The sequence below is a fragment of the Sitophilus oryzae genome, unplaced genomic scaffold, assembly GCF_002938485.1.
Source record: "Sitophilus oryzae breed Bouriz unplaced genomic scaffold, Soryzae_2.0 scaffold_249_pilon_pilon, whole genome shotgun sequence".
NCBI classification, from domain to species: domain Eukaryota; kingdom Metazoa; phylum Arthropoda; class Insecta; order Coleoptera; family Curculionidae; genus Sitophilus; species Sitophilus oryzae.
Window position 1 is genome coordinate 1,018,865 of NW_022146806.1, and position 14,293 is coordinate 1,033,157.

At 33.1% G+C, this 14,293-nt stretch overlaps 3 protein-coding genes across 5 annotated transcripts in view; 2 read left to right on the forward strand and 1 right to left on the reverse strand.

Annotated features, from left to right (window-relative positions):
- Window positions 1-2,507, reverse strand: part of LOC115884439 (RNA-binding protein Musashi homolog 2) — a 153,392-nt gene extending 150,885 nt beyond the window's left edge. For both annotated transcript variants that reach the window (XM_030903021.1, XM_030903022.1), the window contains exon 1: window positions 2,094-2,507. The gene's annotated coding sequence lies outside the window, so the exon portion shown is untranslated. The remainder of the gene's footprint in view (window positions 1-2,093) is intronic.
- LOC115884437 (TWiK family of potassium channels protein 18-like) overlaps window positions 1-14,293 on the forward strand; it is a 333,903-nt gene that overhangs the window by 236,500 nt on the left and 83,110 nt on the right. The gene's annotated exons all lie outside the window — the stretch shown is intronic.
- Window positions 1-14,293, forward strand: part of LOC115884436 (inositol polyphosphate-5-phosphatase A) — a 283,771-nt gene that overhangs the window by 215,897 nt on the left and 53,581 nt on the right. The window lies entirely within an intron of this gene.

Here is a 14,293-nt window from a genome sequence, read left to right on the forward strand (position 1 = left end):
AACTAGAGAAATACTTAAAAGTTCTTCTAAATTTAATTTTTTTGAACACCAAGAAATTTTTAGGATATTTATTTCATCCTACCTTAAATTAGGAGTTCATCATTCTAGTAAATAGGTATCATGTAAATCATAATAAATTCAAATATAATGGTGTTTATATTTCCCAAACACTAGTTGAATACAATGATTGTTTACATTACAATTATTTGAGGAGGTAAAATTTTATAAAATGTTTACATATTTTATATCGAGAGGGTACAAAATAATATGTAAACATTCGTAACATAGAATATTTTAACATTGATTCAATCAATTTTTGAAGGTAACACCACATAAAGTCCCGTCTACACATAACGTTTTGCCTGTCAGGTAAAACAGAAGACCGTCTAGAAAACTGACGGCAGTTCTCAAGACGGTCGTCTACAACTACACACAAGTTTTTACTTAATACATTTTGACTGAACAGGCAAGATTGACCGGTAAAACGTTATGTGTAGACATGGCTTTAAACATAATCATAAGATGAAATGATCTTTTTATATGTATACCTATTAGGTATTTTAGGGCTTTAAAACATGGTTGACGTCCATGTTTTAAAGCCCTAAAATACCTAATCTATGAAATATTATAATAAGATACCAAACTATATAATTTTTTCAAGGTGAAATTTTAATTTAAAAAACAATAAGTACACACATCTGTGCCGAATATAGGTATGTGTTTACTTTTTGTCATATTGTCCAATAATTAGCATTTACACAATTTGGAGGTTATCTAAACACATATTATGACAAAGATTCCTTTTTTATTATCTGTCGTTGATCAAATATTATGACATAGCTTTTTTTTGTTAATTTAAAGATCTAAAATTCTACTGCTGTTAAAATTATCAAATAATTTAAATTAAGTTAAAAAATATTGCTTAGAACGAAATGAAATACGTAGATATGTGTATAAACAAAAACAAATATTAACATGTAATTAAATATGTATGTATTAACTAGGTTATTTCCTTTATGATATTTACCGTAAAATTGGATCAGATATCAGTAAAAACCACTGTTGCGAATACGTTTACTAGTTGGGAAACAACAAGCAAGAGTTAGCAACCAGCAAGGTTGTGTTAAGTGAATAAACAATGAAACACCACTTGATATGCAGTGTGGCTAAGATCAGATTATCCAAAAGCCGAGAAAAAAATCCAAAATATTCAGAATAGAAAAAAATACAACAAATTTACCTCTGTAAAGCGAAATTATGATTTAGAAAAAACCAAGGGAAAAACTATTTATTATAAATAAAATGTAAAAATACCTTTGTTCTCATTTCTCAAATACCATACCAGACTTGTATAAAATGTATAAATAATATAGATTTCAATTACAATGTAGGTAATTCTTATTTTCATATTAAACAATAGCAAGTCAATGAAACATATACCGCAATATTTCCTCATACGAGAAAGTAAACCATTGAGCTTAAACTAGGATAATAAGGTGTCTTAAAAGTTAAGGTAGGTAGGTAGTTATGTAGGTACTAACAAGGCATAATCAAAACTCTTTCGTGCAACTTTGTAGTTATCAATAGTCAGATATCGTAGGCAAAATATCAGCTATGGGTAGGAGCAGTTCCTCAGGCGATCGCCTTTTCTTGATTTTAAAATAATTTATAATCTGTTCTTAACGCCAGTTTTCTTCCGACCAGCACACGTGTTTTTTTAATGAACCTATCAAGAAGAAATGAATGAATCTGGCAACGCCGACAAAATTTGGAGGAGTTTTCGCATAGAAAATAGCCTGTTGTAGCAATAATTATATGTTAATTTTTTCATTAAATTATGGATCATCCACACTTTTTTTTGGCTTGAAATACTTATTTCGATGTATGCTTTCGAGTGATATAAAAAAAAGTACAAAATTCGGAGGGTGTTATATCTGACAAGCACCGAAATTGATGAAATAAACCGGTAAGGTTAGGTTATGTACACAAATTCTTGGTTTAAAGTTAAGATGGGACTATTTTTGTATGTTAAATAGTAAATATAACAAGTATATCGTCGAATTTAAGTCAAGAAAAGTTTGTTTTTAACTCACCTCGAAAACAACGAAGACTGTCCAGGCCACAAAGAACCAAATACAAACTACTGCGTCTTTTACTCAACTGCCGGCACACAAATATCAAAAATACTATGCACAAATCCTTCGTAAAACAGATCTAATTCACATCCGCGAACTGTGAGAACCACTAACAACAAACTCTTTGTTCGGCTCCGACGGTACAACGGCTTCCATCTTCGTCCATATAATCTCCTGCAAAACAACAATAACACGCCGTGAAACCAGCCTCTCTCGCGAAAGAATCGGAAGAAGAGAAAAAACCGGAGCGACGGCGGCGTTGCCACACGTGACAAGAAGAAGACGACGAACCGTCGCTTGGCGATGTTCTGTGGCGACGTGCGGCTAGTTCGGCAACTCGGCACGTTCTGTGAGCGCCCTCCTGCTTGGCGTTTGTCGCTGTTCCTGCTGCTGCTGCTGCGGGCTGCATCGGTGGCGGCGACAGAGCCAGCGCGATCGTGTGGGCCGGGACTTAGGAGGAGGCGCAGAACGGAGAGCTGGGCGCAGGGTCGGGCCTGGGGGTTGGTCGGTCGGTTCCTGTGTGGTGCCAGCTAGTTGTTTTACGGCCGTATTAAATATTCTGTTCTTAAGAATAGCCAGGGGCGGATAGGGAAAGTCTAATCAACATATATGTATATTTTCCATTTTTTAGTAAAATCTAAATGGACCAAATTTTGAGTCAACCAATGATGGACGCAGGAGGGGCGGCAAAATATAGAGGACACATTTTTCAAGAATAGTACTCACGCATTATACATTATACAGGAGGAGTCGTAAATAAGTGCAAATATGTTAAGAGGTAGTGTATTTCGACACCAGAAACAGGATTTGTTTACGCGAAAAAAAAAATATTGAAAATTTGGAATATTTTGAAAAAAAAATTGGAGATATTTTTAGTTTTTAGTTAAAAAACATAATTTGTTGATAATATGGCAACATAGGTAGTAGATTAAATTTACAAGAAAGAAAATCCAGAAAAGATCCAGTGGTTCTCAAAATTTTAACAAAAAATCATTTTTTTTTACTTATTTAAGACTCACTCTGCATATACAGGGTGGTCCGAACTGTATTCCGAAAACTTCGGCAGCATATTCTGCAGATAAAAATAAATAAAAAAGTTCGTATAAATGTATATCCTAAAATGCTTAGTTTCGGAGATACAGGGTGTAGAAGTTTCATTTTTATTTCGATTTTTTCCAAATAATTTCTGAAGTAACGTCAACATTTGGATAAAAATTCGTTTCTGGCAGTTTTTTGACATGAGAAATTTGATTTTGATGTTAAAATGACTCCTATTTGTAAGGGGCGCCACCTACACGTGTTTTAACTGTTTTGAAGAGTGATAACTTTTCGTCCGTACCTGTATAAAATTACTGAGTGAAAAAATATACATCTCCGTGACTTTCTACGTAAAAAATGTCTTGGTAAAAGTCGTTACGAGCAACCGTTCTCAAGATATTTACAATGGAAATCGTCAATACATGTCATTATTGACAAAAAATAAACATATTGAGTAGATAGTTACGGGCGCAACATTTGGGGGCGCAAAATCGAAGTGTCAATCAGTACTTTGTAACAAAAAACCGATACACTTTCTTGTTAATAAACAAATACTTAAACATACATACGCACCGAATAAACAAGTCTAGGGTAATCTGTCGGCAACACATTGATCTCATCTTATTTTTCATTTTATTCATTTTATGGGAAGCACTGTTCATTAAAATGTTGTATCCTATGTTATAGGGCTTGTTTCTCTCTACATTTCCTGTCCCACAATATACGGTTTGTGTCGGGGAAGGGATCACAGTTTCATTGTTGTCGATTTTCGACAGAAATCAGTGCATGTATATTATTTCGTATATTTTTCATTTTATTGATTTTATGGAAAGAACTGTTCATTAAAATGTTCTATCCTATGTTATAGGGCTTGTTACGCTCTACAATTTCCTGTCTCACAATGTACCATTTGTGTCAGGGACGGGATCATAGTTTCATAGTTGTCGATTTTCGACAGAAATCAGTGCATGTATATTATTTCGTATATTTTTCATTTTATTGATTTTATGGAAAGCATTGTTCATTAAAATGTTGTATCCTATGTTATAGGGCTTGTTTCTCTCTACAATTTCCTGTCTCACAATGTACCCGTCCGGGAAGGGTTCATAGTTTCATAGTTGACGGTTTTCGAAAGAAATCAGTACGTGCATATTATTTCCGATTTTTAGTTTATTGTTTTTATGTATTTCATATAAAATGGGTCAGTTTTTTTCTTTAGGGTGCTAGTTTTTTTCTTTAGGGTACTATTTATAAATAAATGTTTTTATACTTTAATTAGAATAGTTTTTTTTACATTTCCAATGACATATTGCTCGTTTGTCACAGAATATAAATTCTTTAAATTTTTGAGATTAAGATTAAAATATATAATTGATTTAAATATAAAAAGGGCGCACCAAAGAATGCTGCACGTAGGCGCCAGATACCCCAGGAACGGGGCTGGATAGTTAATAATAAAAATCAAAGATTTTCCTCGGTAAATTTAAAGACTTATGTAAGAACAATCTTTGGATTGTCCACGAGGTTTTTAACAGGACACTAAGAAAATAAGAAAATACCAGAACACCTCATAATATTGAGTGAGCCGAGACGACAATAGCTTTGTTCGGGATCTTGTTATTACCGATTCTGTACCCTCCTAGAACTCTGCATCGCATGCGCAAATGAAATAATGTCTTCATATTTCCTTCTGCGCATACGCATCACAGTTCTAGGACGGTTCAGAATCGGTAATAAGAGAAACCCGAAGTAAGCTAATAATTCGTAATTCGTGTCATAAATTTTGGTACGACTGATATCGGATATGGAGAACTAACCTCTGTAAAATCATCTCAGATACTGGCTTTTACCAAATCTCTTAGACTATATGATGAGTTATAACTCAAGAGAGGCGAACACAATAGATCTATACAAGGTAGTTAAATTCTCCCCTCCGATACAATCTACAATGTTTTGTTTTATCTGCTTATTATTCTTTTACTATACTGGATTCTCTACTATACTAATGAAAATTTAACGGGATAATCAGTTATAATCCATAAGCAAACAATCAAGATAAATCTAAACAAATAAATACTTACAAACTTTACGAATAATATCATCATATTTCACGTTTTTCCTTTCTTAAGTTATTCGAGACAGGTAGGTATTACATCTAATTCCGATCCGCATAAATATTTATAAGTCGAAAACGATCGATATGAAACTTTTCCAGATATATAACTTTATCAAATCTATTAAATTATATCCGAAATTTTTCCAGAGAAATTTGTCTTAGAAAACGTCAGTCGAATTGGACAACACCAACTCAGATATTAAGCCAGAGCACTTACAATTTTGAAGAAGACTAGAACTGGTGTAGATTGTATGCGTATTAAATACAAGGATCATCAATGTCATTGATAAGTCCAGAACTCCGCTGCAGTGGCCAACATATGAATAGGATGGTGGGAAAATGTATCAGGGTAGAGACAGATAAAAAGTCTATAGTAGAACACTTGCCAAAATTTACTGCAGACCTCATACGCAAAGACAGGAAGATTGTCAAACTTGTGGTGAATCTGGTAACAGGGCATTGCAGGCTCGATGCTCAATAGGCATCCAAAGCTGATAGGATTAACGGATGAACTCAAAAGAAGCAAACTCAGAAAATTAACCCTCCATATAGCTGTTTTTGGCTTATGACTATATTATATCTAATACAAAGAACCGTATATTTGCCAACCTGTCATACTGATGTAAAATATGCTTCTGTGCGTCGTTTCTTCTTCAGAATGAAAGAACCTGCACATGGGTTCATCCGTCAATCACATCAACCTACGTCAATCACGATGCTTACATTAAGTATACAATGCCCTATGACTAGGCTTACTACCACTTTGACAGTCTTTCTGCCTTTGCTTATCATTTCATTCATTTTGTCATTTACTCCTACGTGGAGCAAAGGGCTTCAATAAACGCTCTCCAGCAGGTTCGGTTGTTGGTAATTGATTTGACATCTCGCCATGATCGGTTTACTGCTTCGATCTCCTTTTTAATTGTCCTTTGCCATGTATGTCTTGGACTGCCTTCTGATTCTTCTCAATAGCCCTGTCAGCAAGTTTGATCTCGTTATACACCTGCCTCTAGTACTTGGTCAAGCTCCATAAACCGTCATTTCTGATAGGATATGGCCAGAATATTCCAACAATTTTTCGCAGACAGCGGTTTATGAAACCTTGGAGTTTGTTAATTAATGGCGATGTAATTTTCCAAGTCTCTGCACCAGACTTGACTTTCTTGAACATTGAATATTTTAAGTTTAGTAAGTTGGGAGTACTGTCTAGATCTCCAAATTTTGTAGAGCATTCCAAATGTTATTCTGGCCTTGTTTATTCTATTTATGATATCTTGCGCCTCCTTGGTTGAGATTATACTACCTAAGTAAGTAAAATTATTTACCCCCTCTATAGCTGTTGTTGCAGTGATAAAGGGAGCGACATTTTTGGTACATCTCTTGGCTTATCAAGTCTAAAAAAAATAAAATAAAAGTAAAAATTGGCAAAATTTTAAATTCAAAATTTGGCAAATGTCCTACTATGAAATTTTTCACCTGCCTCTGCCCTGGTGAATTTCTCTACCATTCTAGAGATTTGTTGGCCAACCACTGTTTTGTGGCCATTCTTGTGACTGCTTTACAGGGCCTATTTTACAATAAGGCCCGGGCCTTGGGCCCGGTGGTCTCGGGGGCCCGTTAAAGGTTGTAAAATATTAATAATTTCAAATGTAAATTCACATAGCAGAGAAAGAAAACAGTTACCTCTGATAAGGTAAATAGAATTAAATAAAATAAGCTTTAGATTGATATAATTATTAATGCATTTTTGAAAATTAATAAAAAAATTAAAATAATTATTTTATTTTTTTAACCCAAACTAACAAGAGAATTTTTGAATTTTATTGGATAAGAGGCCCCGAATTTTTGCTTGGGCCTTAGGGCCCGACCAGATGAAAAATAGGCATTTTTTCATTTGATCTGATGTTTATCATCCATAAATTATATTAAAAAATGTTTCTACATTTCTTGTAAATGTTTAAATTTTTAAAACCACACCGTCACTGTTGAACAGACGTTACCCATTAATAATGACGTCACAAGAGTAAAGTGTGGCTTTAGATTTTAAGAAGGTATTGGATCGGTTCGACCGTCTATAAATTTCAGACACCGCAAAGGGGTACGGGGTGAGAAGAGAGGCATGAAAATAAAGAGGGGTGGAGGTGTGGGGGGTAAGAATGGACTGGAAAACGTGACTCCGACAAATCCGTCAAAGTCTGAGCGGGCTTAAGACGGGATTCTTGGCTCTCAAACGCCCGGAAACAATTGAGAAGGGTGGTTTCCGACGTGTGAGAGATTTTTTTTGAATATTCCCGCTTTCCCTTGTTGAAAATGCCCTTAAAAAGGTTTAGGGGACTAAGTAAAAGCGCAAACAGAATTATGTAACTCATGATTTAGTACGGGAAACACAGATCTCAGTCTTTCTTTTACAATGATAAAATACAGTGCAAAAGTAAAAAGTATTTTAATCTTCCCTTTTAAGATCACAGATATTATAGAGAATGCAATTGTATTTAGAAGATCATGTGTAATGTAAACATTCATTAATTGTTGAAGAAATTTCTGAATATTAGACTTCATCATTTCTGTCATAAATAAAGATGATACGGTATTAGAATTTTATTTTCTCCTACTTGTAATCACTTGTAACCACTTCTAATAGACCCTTATTATCAGTTGGGGGGTTGTAACCTTTACTTGTTGTTACAACAGCAAAATAAAACACTAATCACTACAATACACCAAAACACTTTTACTTTTACACTGGACCGTCCAGTCTGGACGCACGTTTCGCTAACCATGTTTGCATCAGTTTTAATCATCTGCTGGTGATGCTAACATGATTAGCGAAACGCGCGTCCAGTGTAAAAGTAAAAGTGTTTTGGTGTATTGTGGTGATTTAGTGTTTTATTTTGCAGACCCTTTTTATTTATGGAGATTCGTTAATAAAATAAACTATGGTTTTGTCAAATTTTATTATATCACCAAATATACCATATACTGTCAAATGTCACAGTTCTTGGTATTAGTTATATTTTTTAAATTGGATACCTGTACAGTGTGTTGAACAGCGCACTTTCTTCTGATTTCAAAAACATATCATACATGCCCTTTCTTTTAACGCTGTACTTAAACTGCCGTTAAACGGTAGCTTACTGAAATGCCGTTAATAGATATGATCTCGTTGATGTGACACACTTGACGGCTTTTTAATGCTTTGGTTAAAATGCCGTCGAACGGTCGCGTACTAAAATTGCCGTTAATCAATTTGTGTTCCGTTTTCCGTTACCCTTTTGGTATGTTTTTTCGTCGCGTTTATATTATTATTGTAGTAACAATTTGTGCTAAGTGCTATAAGTTGATTTTAATTAAGGTGTACATCTGGATATTATCGGTTCAGGATGGAGTAAGTGTTTCAGTTAGTTTTCTGATTGTTAATTTATCTATAAACATTTTTAGGTTAGTTAACTACCTAATTATTTTTCATGACTAAAATTAGCATGCTGAAAATTGGGGATAGGTTCAGCTCATTCGCTGACGCAAAGAAAGCGATTGAGGAACTTGGTGAAAATACGTACACAACATTTTGGAAACGAGATGCCCGTACGATTGCAAGCAGTAACATTGTGAGACCAGTAGAAAGCTCTTTGATTTATTATCAACTTCTATATGCATGTAATCACGGTGGAAAGAAGTTTAAGGGCGGTGGGAAAAAAATTCGACAGTCTTGGACATTTAAAGAAGATTGCCCAGTACATGTAAGATTCAAAGCATCGTCTGATGGAAAAGCACTCGAGGTAACATCGGTTCAAATGAAGCACAATCATGTCACTTCGAAGGTAAGTTTACAAATTAGTTGACATATAGTATGCTTTTAGAATTCTTGCTTGAACAGTATTTTATTCATAAAAGATATATTTTGTAGGTTCTACATGCGCATAACCCTAGCCAAAGAAAACTTTCCAGTAACATGAAGGAAAGTGTCAAGGATTATTTGAATATGAAGGCCAATAGAAAAATGATACAGCAAAAAGTTCAAGAAAGTACTGGTAAAATTGTTACTTTACAAGATTTAACAAATATGAAGATATCCGATCAATCAGAAAAGAAAACTTAGATGGAGCTAAATATGGTAAACTAAAATATTCTATTATCGTCTTATTAGTCCCAATAACTACTCTGTTTTCAGGTGCCAATGTAGCTGTTTTGCGAGACGAAGACAATAATTTCAGAGGACTTTTCATTCAAAGTCCAACCATGAAAAGTACAATGAAGGCTTTTCCAGAATTTCTTGCAGTAGGAGCTACATATAAATTACTTAAAATAGGATTACCTGTTTTTCTCATAAAGGACGTCCAAAGGACAGGACTTAACAGTCATAGGACTAGCAAAGATAAAGAAAAGATGTACTGTAGCATTTGCTAAACAATCCTATCATGAAAAAAAAGTGTAATCCTGAATTGCTTCGTTAAGGATCGTAACATCGTTAGAGACATCACAAATGGGAAATTTCTTGAAACTGTAGACCTTAAAATGCTCCCCGAAAAAATATCACATGCCGTTCATGATGAGGCTGTTGATATCCACATAATAAGGTAAGTCTAGCAATACCTAATAATTACCAAATTAATAACTAATAATGTAAATTACGATTTTTAGAAGATTTTGCACCGAGAAAGCCTTTGAAAAAATAACCAATCTAGTTGAGCAGAAACGACTTCAACAAAGTTGGTTTTGTTCTGTGTGCAGTGAAGACACGCAGAAAAATCATATGTCACTTTGTTGCAGTAGATGCCTTCTATGGAGACATACATATCCGTTGTGCAGGATTGACTAAGCGACCTAAATCAAAACTGAGGTTTTGCAGAGAATGCTATCTGTAGCATTATTATTTTTAAGTTGACGTAGTATTATTTTTAAGTTGTCAGTTTATAATTTGCAATAAAAACCTGAAAACCAATGCCATATATTACATTTTATCGCAAATAGATTTTCAAACCTACAACGGCAACATATACACCGTTCCAAGTTAATTTTATTCAGAATAAGCCATGACGGATTTTGGACAACATTACATTACAAATTATTAAGTATTAATCAGTAGCCTACTCTGCATTAACGATTAACGGAATTTAGGACGCGACCGTTCGACGGCATTTTAACCTAAGCATTAAAAAGCCGTCAAGTGCGTTACATCAACGACATCATACCTATTAACAGCATTTCAGTAGGCTACCGTTTAACGGCAGTTTAAGTACAGCCTTCTTTTAAATAGTTTTATCGAAATTCGATAAAATATAATAGACCATTGTTATTATGTTTATTTATTTCAAGTTAAGCAGCCAAATAATGTTATTTTTACAAAAATATACAATTTATACATTTTTATTAAATTTAAATCAAACTCGTGTGTCTAACGAGCCAGAGAAGGCTTCCAACAGCCTAAAAATGCAATTCTAAAAAAAACAGATAAAAAGATTTATCCATTGTATATTTTTGTATAATAAAAAATACATAGGTATTTTTACTTTCAAGTGATTGATTTTACTACCAATACAGCTAATACATACATACTCTGTTTATTTTAAATAAGACACTAGGTATATTTTTACATATTTAAAATTAATATATTCTAGAGTATATTGACTGTCCATTAATCATTACCTTTTGACACATAGAGAAAAGCTACAAATATATTAACGTTTAAATTTAAAATTTTGAGTGCTGTGAATGAGTTAATTAGGATATTTTTGGATCTAGTAAACTGTGAAAAATGGACTTGGTCGTTTTCGATACATTTTCGAAAGATTTTTAAAATTAACAGAAAGAGTTATAATTGTAAAAAAAATAAACTTTATGCATTTCTTTTTTAGAACAATGTATTGTATTATAGCTTTTTCAGTATGTATTACATACAGGCTGTCCTGCTGGAAATTACTTAGATTAATAAATAAAAAATAAAAAATGCATGTATGTCACCATTTATTATTAATAAATAATAAATGGTGATGGTCAAATTATCTGTAAAAAATACAAATCGAATTAGTTATGACACAGTCGTGGTATTTTTGAATTCTACCTTAATTTTGCAGGGTACAGCGTAGAGGGCAGTACATATACAATAATTTTCAGCATCTATACATTTTTGGAAAAAATGGTATTTGTCTTCATTATAGAAGAAAGTTTTAAAAAAACTTTAAGCGGGATTTACACTGTACCTACCATAGACTTAAAATAAAATATAGACTGAGCATCTCATTCATAAATAGCTGGAACATGCGGTCAGACAATGTCTTGTTATTGTTGTGTTATTGTTTTAGGTTATAACGAGTGCGACACGAGCGATAGATAGGTTGTCTCTGTCGTAACGGTCGTTCCCTGACGACTCTGCCGAGAAACACAACACTGTCTTTCGTTTCTCAAGTACACCTGAACTCTCCGTATCATAGCCGGGTAATTTTTTTATTTTAATGAAGCTATAATAATTAAATTAGAAATATATCGTATTTAAACTTTTTTATATTTTATTAAGATTTAGGACAGGTTTTTTCAATAAAAATTTAGAAAAAACGTCTTAGAGTCCAAAAAGGATAAAAATAATAAAATACACGTTATAGAAGAAATTTTATAATCGAAATTACGTAATTTTTGAAATTAATAATAAATTATTAATTTTAGTCAAACATTTACAACTCCTAACATTAATCAAAACAGGATCTATTCCACAGATATAATAGAATCGGCGACAGGGAGAGAAAAAAATATATGATTGTTGTAATTTTTTTCTGGTTAAGTGATGTCTTATGTAAATTAGAGAAAACATAAATCTGTTCCATTAAAGCAAGGAAGGTGATAGGAACTGGATAAAATGAAAACTACATTTATTTAACTCGGTACTGTCTTTATTATACCGGGTCCTTCCCAAAAGTGGCTCATCCCCATAATTTTTTTATATTTTTAAATAAAAAAACAAGATTTAGTATGTTAGTATATGACATAAATTAGGATTGATTGACGCATTCAATTGTTTTTCGTCACTTCCTGTTTCACCGGAAATGACTATAACTTTTAATTTTTAAACGGCACCCTCGGTATATTTCTACTTTATTCGATAGAAAATGACACTCTGAATAGAATGACATATCATATGTCAACTTTTGACATTTTCGCATATGGTTTAATTGTAATTGTAACACGCGGTTCATAACGACAATTTGACTCGAAATACCAAGTGTGTGGTATCAATATATTCATAAAAAATGCTTTTTCCAAATATGCTAATGAGTCACCCTTGTTCCATTTGAAAAAATTGACATATGTATGATTAAAAATACGATTTGTACATCTTTTAACCGGCCTAGACAAGACACGAAACCTATTAGACGATCAAAACTATTTTTCCAAGGCTCCTTGATTAGAACTTAGTGTTTTTAACAACACCATGGCATCCTGGATTGAAATTTAAAATAGGATTTGTTTTTAAGCGACAATATCAAAAGTTGACATATAGGTAATATGTCATTCTATTCGAAGTCATTTTTTATCGAATAAAGTAGCAATATACCGGGGGTGCCTTTAAAAATCAAAAGATGTAATCATTTCGGTGAAACAGGAAGAGACCAAAAACAATTGAATACGTCAATAAATCCAAAATTTATGTCATATACCTACTAACATACAAATCTGTTTTTTATCTGAAAAATAAAAAGTTATAGGGTGAGCCACTTTTGAGACGACCCGGTATATTAAAAAATATTGTTTCATAATGTAATATCATTTTAAAATTATTGTATGTTATTTTAGATTCTGAAGATAATTTTAGAATAAACCGGAATATATTTTTAATAAAAACATTATTAATTATTAACAGGGTTATAATTATGATTTTGTTTCAATGTAAGTAGGTAAATAATGTAATGTAAGAGAAAAAATTCAGATTTTACATTTTACTAAAATATTATCTAAATAAGCGCCTTTCTACAACAACGCCACTGACTGCCAATGGGTAAATTGAGAGTTGCCTACCGGTCAAAAGTCGTTTCAAGACTTAAATGGATTATTTAAGTCAAATTTCTTGCAAATTTGGCACTGGCCAACCATATTTTATAGTTCTTGAACAGAAAAAGTCAATAAAATAAGCACTTAAGGACTACAAGCTAAGAAAATGCGTTAATACAGCCGGGGAGATAGCGGCAACAAAGCTTTACCGCACACGTGCGACACGTACTACAAGGTAATAAATGAATGACTAGGCTCCCTCGCCTCTAATCGGTGTTGTCATATTGTAAAGAACTTATCCTTTTTAAACAGTATCCGACTTTTAATTTAGTAGTATAAGGACTATTTAATACATCTATGGAATATTAAAATCTACTTTATTAAACTGTAGTATTAATAAATAATAAATGGTGATGGTCAAATTATCTGTAAAAAATACAAATCGTATTAGTTATGACACAGTCGTGGTATTTTTGAATTCTACCTGTATTTTGCGGGATACAGCGTAGAGGGCAGTACATATACAATAATTTTCAGCATCTATACATTTTTGGAAAAAATGGTATTTGTCTTTATTATAGAAGAAAGTTTTAAAAAAAACTTTAAGCGGGATTTACACTGTACCTACCATCTGAAACATATCTATATACATATCATCTTCTTCTTGCTGCGGTGCCTGTCTTCAGACATTGGCGATCTCCATGACTATTTCGTTGATTGGATCTCTATAGTAGTAGGTTTTTTAGGTAGGCTACTACTCTATGAAGGTACGATGACATCATGAAGCAATTACATTTACCGTGGCTCTCCATGTTGTCCTCTCTTGCGCAGCAGTACTGGCCTATGACTATGATTTACTACTACGTTTTCCTGGATATGTGGCCAAAGTATTTTAAATAGGATTGGTTTATAGATGTTGAGAGACAGTCTTTATTCGATATAAAGTTGTTCAAGAATTGAAATGTTTGTAGGGTGGGCTGTGTATGGTATTCGCAGTATCCCTCTATAACGTTTAACGTCCAGGTCT